Source organism: Schistocerca nitens, chromosome 5 (genome assembly GCF_023898315.1).
Source record: "Schistocerca nitens isolate TAMUIC-IGC-003100 chromosome 5, iqSchNite1.1, whole genome shotgun sequence".
NCBI classification, from domain to species: domain Eukaryota; kingdom Metazoa; phylum Arthropoda; class Insecta; order Orthoptera; family Acrididae; genus Schistocerca; species Schistocerca nitens.
In genome coordinates this window covers 156,937,125-156,947,284 of record NC_064618.1, presented here as the reverse complement: position 1 = coordinate 156,947,284, position 10,160 = coordinate 156,937,125, and the positions used below count along the sequence as shown (strand labels likewise).

Genomic DNA, 10,160 nt, shown 5'->3' with positions numbered 1-10,160 from the left:
ATGGGCTATGGTAGTAGACGACAGACGCTAGTGTTTTTGGTAAAAGCACGGTATCGCCTGCACCGCCTCTACTGTGAACATGACCAAACCGGTTGGACCCTAGAAAACTGGAATATCTTGCCCTGGTCAGATAAATCGCGATTGCGGTTAGAGTAGATGTGGTGCCTCGAGTGTGGCGCCACGAAGCCATGAATCCCACTTGTCAACGAGGCACTCCGTAATGGTGTGGGCGGTGTTTACATGGAATATACGTTGTCCTCCGGTCCAACTGAACCAATCACTGACTGGTGGTGTTCATGTTCGGCTACTTGGATGCCATTTTCATCCATTCACTGACTTCATGTTCCCAAACAACCATGGAATTTTTATGCATGACAACGTGCCAGGTCACCGGGGCACGGAAGTTCGCAATTGATTTGAGCACCAATCTGAACATTACGTGCGAATTATTCGACCATTCAGATCGCCAGAGAACAATCCCATTTTACATTTATGGGACATAATGGAGAGGTCAGTTCGTGCACAAAATCTTGCAGCGGTAATACTTTCGCAATTACGGAGGCAGTAGTGTTACTGGCTCAGTATTTCTGCTGGGGACTTCGAATGGCTTGTTGAGTCCATGCCACGTTGACTTATTGCACTAAGAGAGGAAAAGGAAGTCCGACAGGATATTACGAGGTATCCCCATGGTTTTCGTCACCTCCGTGCAAAAAACGTAATAACTGATATACCAAAAAATGGTTCTGCAGTGGGGCTCGACCCTCCAACCCCTGAATCACCATTCAGTACTATTTACACTGACGCAATCGTGCTCTGCACACGCCTTTGTCATAAATAGCCAGTGCCTCGGCCAAAGCATGCCAATAAAGCTATTTTCAATCAACACTTTCCCATCTGCAGCTTCCGCTTCTGTCACTTTCATTTTTAGTCAAGTCCTTCAGACTCCGTAAATCGCTAATTTATGGTCAAAATTTTCGAGGTAGTGCATCTAAACCGCGGGGGCCTTGTAGTCTTGGAAGCGATTGTACCAGCCACGAAAAAAACGTTATTATGGGAAATAAACTCAGCTCAGAGTGAGACTGAGCTCTTCCCGTGGATTTGAAACCACGTGTTTCGAAGGAAATGACCGAGTGCACTGAAGGCTCTGCTCCACATGGTTAACCTAACCGTCATAATAAACACAGTTTTGGTCAGGCTGCTTAGTTATGTTAAGTCGCTGGAACCTGAAGTGGCCGTGCGGTTCTAGGCACTTCAGTCCGGAACCGCGTGACTGCTACGGTCGCAGGTTCGAATCCTGCCTCGGGCATGGATGTGTGTGATGTCCTTAGGTTAGTTACGTTTAAGTAGTTCTACGTTCTAGGGGATTGATGACCTCAGGTGTTGAGTCCCATAGTGCTCAAAGCCGTTTGAACAATTTTTTTTTTTTTTTTTTTTAACCTGAAGTCATCTGATGGCCAGAACCGCTTCTCTGGCACCTCTCTCATGCAAGGAGAACGCCTTACTAGCGGAAATTGCCAAATTACTAAATTCAGAATAAACGTAAATTAATAAAACAGTTAATACCGCGATAATTATTAATTTAAAAACGTTGGCCGATTTCGACCTCTATGGTGACCACATTCAGATCTACCGCACTGTAGAAATATAAAGAGTGCCAAAGTAAATAGGCAAGTCATAAAATAACATAGTGTGCAGAAAATGACGAACCAACAAGAATTAAAATAACTTAACACTACTCATATAGCTGTATCCAGCGGTGCATGGGAGAGTTTCGTGAAGTCACGGTCCTTCACGGTCCTTTACTGCTATGACATCATGCAAATGTTGCGCGTACTGTCGGCTGCAGTCATATGGGTAAATACTAAGTTATTTTTAACTCTTGTTGGTCTGTATTTTTAGTGCTCTATGTTATTTTCTTACTTCCACACTTAATTTGGCACTCATCGTATTTTACACTTTGTTACGAGAGTAATCCCAAAAGCAAGGTCTCCTATTTTTTTATAACTACATAGACCTATGCGATTGTAGTCTTTCTCGGCGTATTCCGCTGATGACGACGCCACCGCTCGGCTGATAAACCGAGAAGAATTCATCAGTACATAGACCTGTTTATTTCTTCAATGGTTTACATCACTTTAAAGCTTGAACATTTAGCTATCTTTGACTTAATCACCATTTCTGTCCATGCATTTTTGTAGACGCTGTGGCAGTTTCTGTGTGCCCATGCCATACCAGCTCGCCGCCATTCTGTTCAGAAAGTTTATGAACCTCTTCATTCACCTCGTCGTCGGAGCTGAATCGTTGGGACCACAATTAACGCTGACAGGTACTGTGAGACTCTGAAAAAACTCAAACGGTCAATTCAGAACCGGAGATGTGGAATGTTGAGGAAGGGCGTACACATTCTCCATGACAACACTCACGCACACATCGCTCGGCAAACCGTTGCTCTCCTGCAACAGTTTCAGTGGAACACAATCACCCACCCACCCTATAGTCCTGACTTGGCGCCTAGTGACTATCACCTGTTGCCTAGGTTAAAAGAACATTTGGCCGGAAAGCGATTCAGCTCCAGCGACGAGGTGAAAGAAGAGGTTCATAACTTTGTGAAGAGCATGGCGGCGAGGTGGTATGACATGGGCATACAAAAACTGCCACAGCGTCTACAAAAAATGCATCGACAGAAATGGTGACTATGTCGAAAAATTGCGAAATTTTCAAGCTGTAATCTGATGTAAACCATTGTAGAAATAAAGGGATTTCTCTGCCTCGTGATGACTGGGTGTTGTGTGTTGTCCTTAGGTTAGTTAGGTTAACTAGTTCTAACTTCTAGGGGACTGATGACCATAGATGTTAAGTCCCATAGTGCTCAGAAGCATTTGAACCATTGCAGAATTAAACAGGTCTATCTACTTATAAGAAAATAGGAAACCTTACTTTTGGGATTACCCTCATCACGGTAAAAGATAACAGCCAAACAGTTGCATCGCTATGTTCGCACCGACCCCCTGTTCAAAAGTTCAAATGTGTGTGAAATCGTATGGGACTTAACTGCTAAGGTCATAAGTCCCTAAGCTTACACACTACTTAACCTAAATTATCCTACGGACAAACACACACACCCATGCCCGAGGAAGGACTCAAACCTCCGCCGGGACCATCCGCACAATCCACGACTGCAGCGCCTGAGACAGCTCGGCTAATCCCGCGCGGCGACCCCCTGTTCATATTTATGTTGTATAAATGGATATGATGTTTTAACTACTAACGACGCCTTTGGCACGATTGTTTTATGTATCTCCACTGCAGGATGTGATTTTAGTGTATTTATCTTCTGATGAAGGTATATTTTGATATATCGAAACCGTGGTCAAGGGTTTTAATAAATCTTTATCCTGCAACAGTTTGGCTGTTATCATTTACCGTGAGGAATTTCAACAGTTGCTGTTTCAGTCATGTTTAAAACCTCGTAGATCCGAAGATAACCAGCATAAAAGCCGAAAGAAGTCATTTTTTTAAATAAATGGCTATTGCCATTCTGGGATTTTATTAACCAATAATTTATAATAAATCACTGATAATCTCCAAACCATGTTATCTAAAATTCTGATCTAATAGTAATTACGACCAGCAAAATTTGTGGACTACATGTCCAAACTGGGGCATCATCACTATCTATTTTGTATCCCTCGCCCACCTACGTAAAACACCAAAAATCATGAATCAATCATAAAACAATATGGAAAACATATCTTCACGGTAGAATCAAAGCCATCTTTTTATTATCTTGCCCTTGTAACTCACATAAAACCATGCACCAAATTATGGTAAAAATCAGTTCATTTCAAAACTATATACATATACAAAGATGGTATCTGTTCTTTCGGACATGTCCGAAAGAACAGATACCATCTTAGTACATATATAGTTAAGGCACACCGGCCACTTGACCATCTCCTTCTTCTGTGCGGATGCAAAAGAAGTTGCCGAACTGTTACGGGAATCGGCAACGCGCCGCGAGTAATAAGTATAATGGGCGGGGGCACTGCGAATGTAGTGCGGGACAATACGTTGAGAATATGGGTGTCGCGGGAGGCGTGCCAGAGATAAGTCCCTGCAGTCGCACTATCCTCTGTGTCCTCGGTGGCTCAGATGGATAGAGCGTCTGCCATATAAGCAGGAGATCCCGGGTTTGAGTCCCGGTCGGGGCACACATTTTCATCTGTCCCCGTTGACGAATGTCAACGCCTGTAAGCAGCTAAGGGTTGTCTTTTCACTGTAATTTCATTTCAAAACTGCTATCCTCAAACACTTATTAATCGCTAGTTAAAATGATTATAATGCGGTGTTAATACTGTGCCACCACTGGAAAGTGTGGAATCAAAACTTCTAAGACATAATTTGGTTTCTTCTGACAGTTGCACTCATAGCGCAGACACAGATGCGGAATTCGGACAGCTGCGGCGCCACCGGCACTGGAACTACATGTAGCGTATGCGCGCCTGCAGTGTCCGGTAAAAGCGCTCAGGCGGGCGCGGATGCCTCGCGGGAGGTGGCAGAGAGCGCCGGCCACCAACGCCAGGCACCAGCCACCAGGCACCACAGCACCGCAGCACCACGGCTCCACCTCACCGCGACGCGACAGAACCACGCGCCGCGCCGGACACCGCCCCATGAATATGAATGAAGCAATTAGCGCGAATTTCACGGCCAATTCTACGTCCGGCGAGGCGGCTCCGGCGAGGTGCCCTGGACGTGGCTGCGAGCGCGTGGCGCGACCGTGTGGAATTAAATTCGATTTGCGACCGCAGGGCCAGGTCCGGCTGTCGCGCCACGCAACCCCTGCGCTGCTGGCTACCAGCGGCGCACTCGCCCTGGGGAGCTGCCCGCTGCTTCTCGCGTGTGGGCATCTGAAGTGCTGCTACCGGATGTTCGTAAACATGGCGACCGTGCCAGGATCTCTAGAGCTGCTTCAATCTCAGCCGCATCGTATGACGAAGGAATGAAACAGTAGTGACGTTCGTAATCGCCTCCGGTTTGCAGACGTATTTAAAAATATAGATAATCAGCCAGTAGCGGAACATCGCCTAAATAGGGGACATGGGAAGAAATTTTACGACACTGTGATAGTTGCCAGGATTTCCGGTTTTTTGAACAGTCTTTACAAAGAAGCATCTGAAATTAGGTTGGCAGTCAATTTGAATAATAGAGACAAGGGTTTGCCTCTGAGCAGGACGTGAAACTGTACTATCTAGCATCAAAACACAATATTCTTTGATCCCAGGCCGACTGTTTGAAAAATAATCCATGAGTTGATATAACACTGTAAGTAGGCTGTTTAGGTTTTTATGTTGGTAACGCCAGGTAGCGCTCTGTATGAAAATCACTAACTGTGCTGTGTGCAGTCTGTGGCTGACTTGCATTGTTGGAATATTCGCTATTGTAGTGTTGGGCAGTTTGATGTGAACAGTGCATAGCGTTGCGCGGTTGGAGATGAGCCGCCAGCAGTGGTGGATGTGGAAAGAGAGGTGGGAGAGTTTTGAGAGTGGACGACCTGGACGTGTGTACGTCAGAAAAACGAAATTTGTAAGACTGGATGTCGTGAACTGATATATATACTATGACTTTTGATCACTATTAAGGTAAATACAATGTTTGTTCCCTATCAAAATCTTTCATTTGCTAACTATTCCTATCAGTAGTGAGTGCCTTCAGTAGTTACAATCTTTTATTTAGCTGGCAGTATTGGCGCTTGCTGTATTGCAGTAGTTCGAGTAACGAAGATTTTGTGAGGTAAGTGATTCATGAAAGGTATAGGTTATTGTTAGTCACGCCCATTATTTTGTAGCGATTATTGAAAGTCAGATTGCGTTGCGCTAAAAATATTGTCTGCCAGTTTAGTTCAAAAGTTCAAATGGCTCTGAGCACTATGGGACTTAACATCAGAGGTCATCAGTCCCCTAGAACTTAGAACTACTTAAACCTAACTAACCTAAGGACATCACTCACATCCATGCCCGAGGCATGATTCGAACCTGCGACCGTAGCGGTCGCGCGGTTCCAGACTGAAGCGCCTAGAACCGCTCGGCTACTCCGGCCGGTGCCAGTTTAGTGATGATCAGAATAAGTAAAGAGTGAAATGTGTGAGTACGTTCAGTTTTGCTCAGCTGTTTGAAAATCAAATAACATAAGAGGTTTACCAGCACAGTAATTCATAAATTTTTCTAAGGGGATGTTTCAACGCTGCCGGATGTGGCAGCACCACCAGACGAAGTGTTGGAAATCAGCAACTACGGTGGGCGTCGCATGCGCCTTTTACGATACCAGGGTCCATATAGGACGACGATTTGCAATCTTGGAATCAGTTTTGAGCGTGAATCAGCAGCAGCAGCGTTCTCCTGAGGAAGGTGAACTTACGTATAGCCGAAATATTGAATCATATTGATTTTAGGATTCGGCAGCCAGCCCGTAGAGACAATTAAGATTTATTACACCGGAAAAGCCTGTGTCCTTATTCCTTATTTTCTGTTGTTTTTCGCTCTGGGTGGTGCATTTAGACTTTTTATATGAAAGCTTTGTTGGATCGACTTATATCAATAGACCGAGAGCTGTTTGTTGTGATAGTGCATTGAGGCATTTATTGCTACTCGTCCTTTTACACCATAATCACATTCATTGCAGCTGATGTGTACACACAACATGTGCAGTACCATTTCTTAATCGTGTACTATAGTGGAGAAACGTGAATTTTAATCCAAAATTTTTATTATGTAGTAGTCTGACAGATAGTGAGAGAGAGAGTGGAGAGGGGGGGGGGGGGGAAGGGAGAGGGACGGAGATAGGGAAGTGACAAAAGAAGAAAAATGAAGTGACGATTTTGTATGAAACCTGTTTGGTTGATGTAATCACTGAACTGTTCACGATGAGTCGTTATGAAGAACAGCCGAGAAACACAAAAAAGGAAAGTAACTCTTCAGATTATAATTCTCTAGGACATCATTGGAAAGCGCTTTTCCAGATGCCAGAAAGAGTACAGTTTTTTTCGCTAGTAGGTATATAGCGGACAGCTTTGGCCCAAAGGACTTTATATGTGTGACTGAACATTACACCGTGGTTGCAGATTTGTCAAACTAAAAAGTAACCAAGAATTCTGTTGCAACAGATATCTTCAGTGTTACTAACAAATAAGTCAACTGGGAGAGAAAGAAGATTAACTAGCCAGTCAAACATAATAACATGATCAGGTCAAATTCGGAAGCCCTCACTCTAAGACCTGTCATGATGTAATTCATTGTTTGCAGGAAATCACTGAAGACCATGTTCGTAACCATGAATAGTGAGAATGACGTCCAATCAATGCGATTGTTGTCTGAATGAATCCTCCCAACAGCAGACGTTTAATAGTCACTTGCATGTCACGCACTATGAGTGCTCGGCTGTAGCTAAACCCTCACGTCCACCTGGTAGATACACCCAGTAAAGCATTTCTCAACAAGTCTGCTTGTCAACATTTCGTCAGTCTCAAAGTCATTAACATCTAACAAAAAGTATTCCTTAAAAAATTCCTAATAGAAGAGTATACCACAGTTCTCATTTTAACCTGAGTGTTTAACACAAGGGCTTGCTGAAAAATAATATCTCAGACTTTTTTGTGATAACTCTTAAAACTTTTTAAATGGTACCAATATTATTAACATTCAACATTTTTATTCTTTATTTACAGCCGTCTCGCGCTATAGTGCTTTGAATTGTAGCCTTTAACATGGCGGTGTGCAAAGTAACTATGTCCACTGTGTGCGAAACACTGTGCAGTAATCGAGTCTCGAATTCGAAGAGTTCGTCCACACATGGAGCACCGTCTCCTTAAGCAGGGCAATAACAAACCATAGACGAGCGCTGCGACGTCTGCAACAATCTGACCCCTTACGTTTACTGTCGTCGATCATCCTTCGTACAGGCCCGACGTGGCACTACCCAAGTTTTATCTATTTGAAAAACTTAAAGACCACCGACGACCTCTTGTTAATATAGATGAAGCGGTGTAAGCAGAAGTAAGGTTGTGGTGCCATCAAGAAAGTCAGACATTCTACAATGCAAGTATTAACAAAATAATATCTTCTTGGGAGAAATCTGTTCGTCGCCAGAGTGACAATACCAAGAAATAAGTATGTAGACATGAAGAATGAAGATGCAGAATATTAATGAAGTTTGTTTTATTGTAAAAGGTTTAAGAATTTATACACAAAATATTCATAGGAATTCCTTTTCATCATATCCTCGCACATGCTTTTTTATTTAAAAGTAATCAAATAAATAAGTCATATATTCCTGACATTTTTCAATAATGGGGTAACACAGATGAAAAACTACAAAGAGCCAAGATTGCTAGAAAAGCATACGTTGCCGTCTTCGGACCTTATGCTCTAGAAATTCACCTAATCTCCTACATCTGTGCTACGTATCGTGGAACATGACGAATATGCATTTGATGGTAATGAGAATCACTGGATATCAACATGTCAAGAGTAGTACGCCGGATACATGAGGATCTGTAGTCAATGAATCTTCCCACTGAAACACAGCAAAAGGCATAATTACTAATCATTAGGTTGGTATTGGTTACGAACGGTCTCTCTCTATTGGTCAGTACCGACAACATCGCACGTGGTGGTGGGAACATTAATGTGATTTGGACAGTCGAAGTCTTCTGGAACCACTCCCTTCCCGCGAAAAGGGGAATCCTTGCCACTTCGAGCAAAATGTACGTCACACACAGTTAGTTACCGCGTAATCGTGACGGAGATGAAACAAAATCGTAATGCGATATCTCATAGTCATGTCACAAAGTAGCCATTAAAGAGAAGTTTTAATTGACGTGAAAGGTAATTTGATTCTTCAGGCAAGTCGTAAATCTGAAGTGGAGCTTGTTTGGCACCATAAAAAGAGCTTCGCAAGCTTCCAGAGCAATAGCACGTTATGGATGGCGTACGTAGACGCTTTGGCACCTATAGATGTGCGTATTATTCCCAGACGGAGCTATAAAGCGAAGATGTCAAAAATGATGCAGCGAAGTAGTTGAGAGCCTATGGCTGGTGGTGAGGTTTTACTTTTTATTTGGGAAGCCAAATAAAGAAATATGAAGAAATGTTTCTTTTTGTTACTCACGAACTAGAAACTTCAAAATAAAATAAAAAAACTCAATCAACATATGGAGCTGTATACTATTTGCACAAGCTAAGTTGGCACCCCCCGTGGTGGCTGATGGGGGCGACAGTAAAGGCATTCCTCATTTACAGCTGTTTCCATCAGCCACTGCGCTGAGTGTCGCCTTAATTTGCACGAATAATTCCTTCAACATGGAGAACCAACCACCACAAGATAATTATACCCGCAGGTGTTGTGGATCTGAGATTCTACGTTATTAGTGAAGCTGACATCAAGGTGCTGGTGACTGCCGTCCTTGAAAATTTCCCTCGTGACTTTTCTGCTAAGAACCTTAGAGTTAACAAGCCCCCCTCGTCATGAAGGTGATCACAAATTCTGCAAGGATGAGTCAGTTCCATCTCTTACTAGAATCATGAGTGCAGGAGGCGTGTCAGAGAGGAGAGAAGATGTGGGGCAGCGACAGGTCAGAGGTGGAAGCCCGAGGAACGGTGGAAGGCATCCTGCAGCACCCGGGGAAGTTATGGGGCGCGCCGCCCGAAGAGCTGTGTTCCATTAAACTTGGCGCGTTATCGGAACCCATCTGGGGCGGCCGAATCCGCGTAATGAGCAGTTGGGCTACTAAGGCTGTTCAGATAAGACTGGAGGGGCGGGGGTGGGACTGCTGGCTGCTCCGCGTGTGGCGGCGATATTTCGCACGTCTGCCCACACCCGCTCCAGGAGGGAGCCGCTTGAGGCCACAGATTTAGTTACTATCTCTGTTGCGTCTGTAGCTGTAGGAGGTGCATGGAAGACAGACCTTTTATATTATAAACTAAAGACGTACAATAAATGCGTGGCTTAAATCGACACACTTTTATTTAAAAAACTGGCGGAGCAGCCAGCGTTGCCCGGGTATGTATTCAGTCCGATCTGCTATTGGTGCATCTTCTCCACCCCGTCCCCCATCACTGTCCAACTCCACCTCCTCCCTGGCTCTATCCATCCCCTCCTTCTCT

At 44.1% G+C, this 10,160-nt stretch overlaps 1 non-coding gene across 1 annotated transcript; it reads left to right on the top strand.

Annotated features, from left to right (window-relative positions):
- Positions 1–4,137: 4,137 nt before the first annotated feature.
- Trnai-uau (transfer RNA isoleucine (anticodon UAU)) lies at positions 4,138–4,211 on the top strand. The gene has a single exon. It is a non-coding gene; the product is annotated as a tRNA-Ile (tRNA).
- Positions 4,212–10,160: the final 5,949 nt, after the last annotated feature.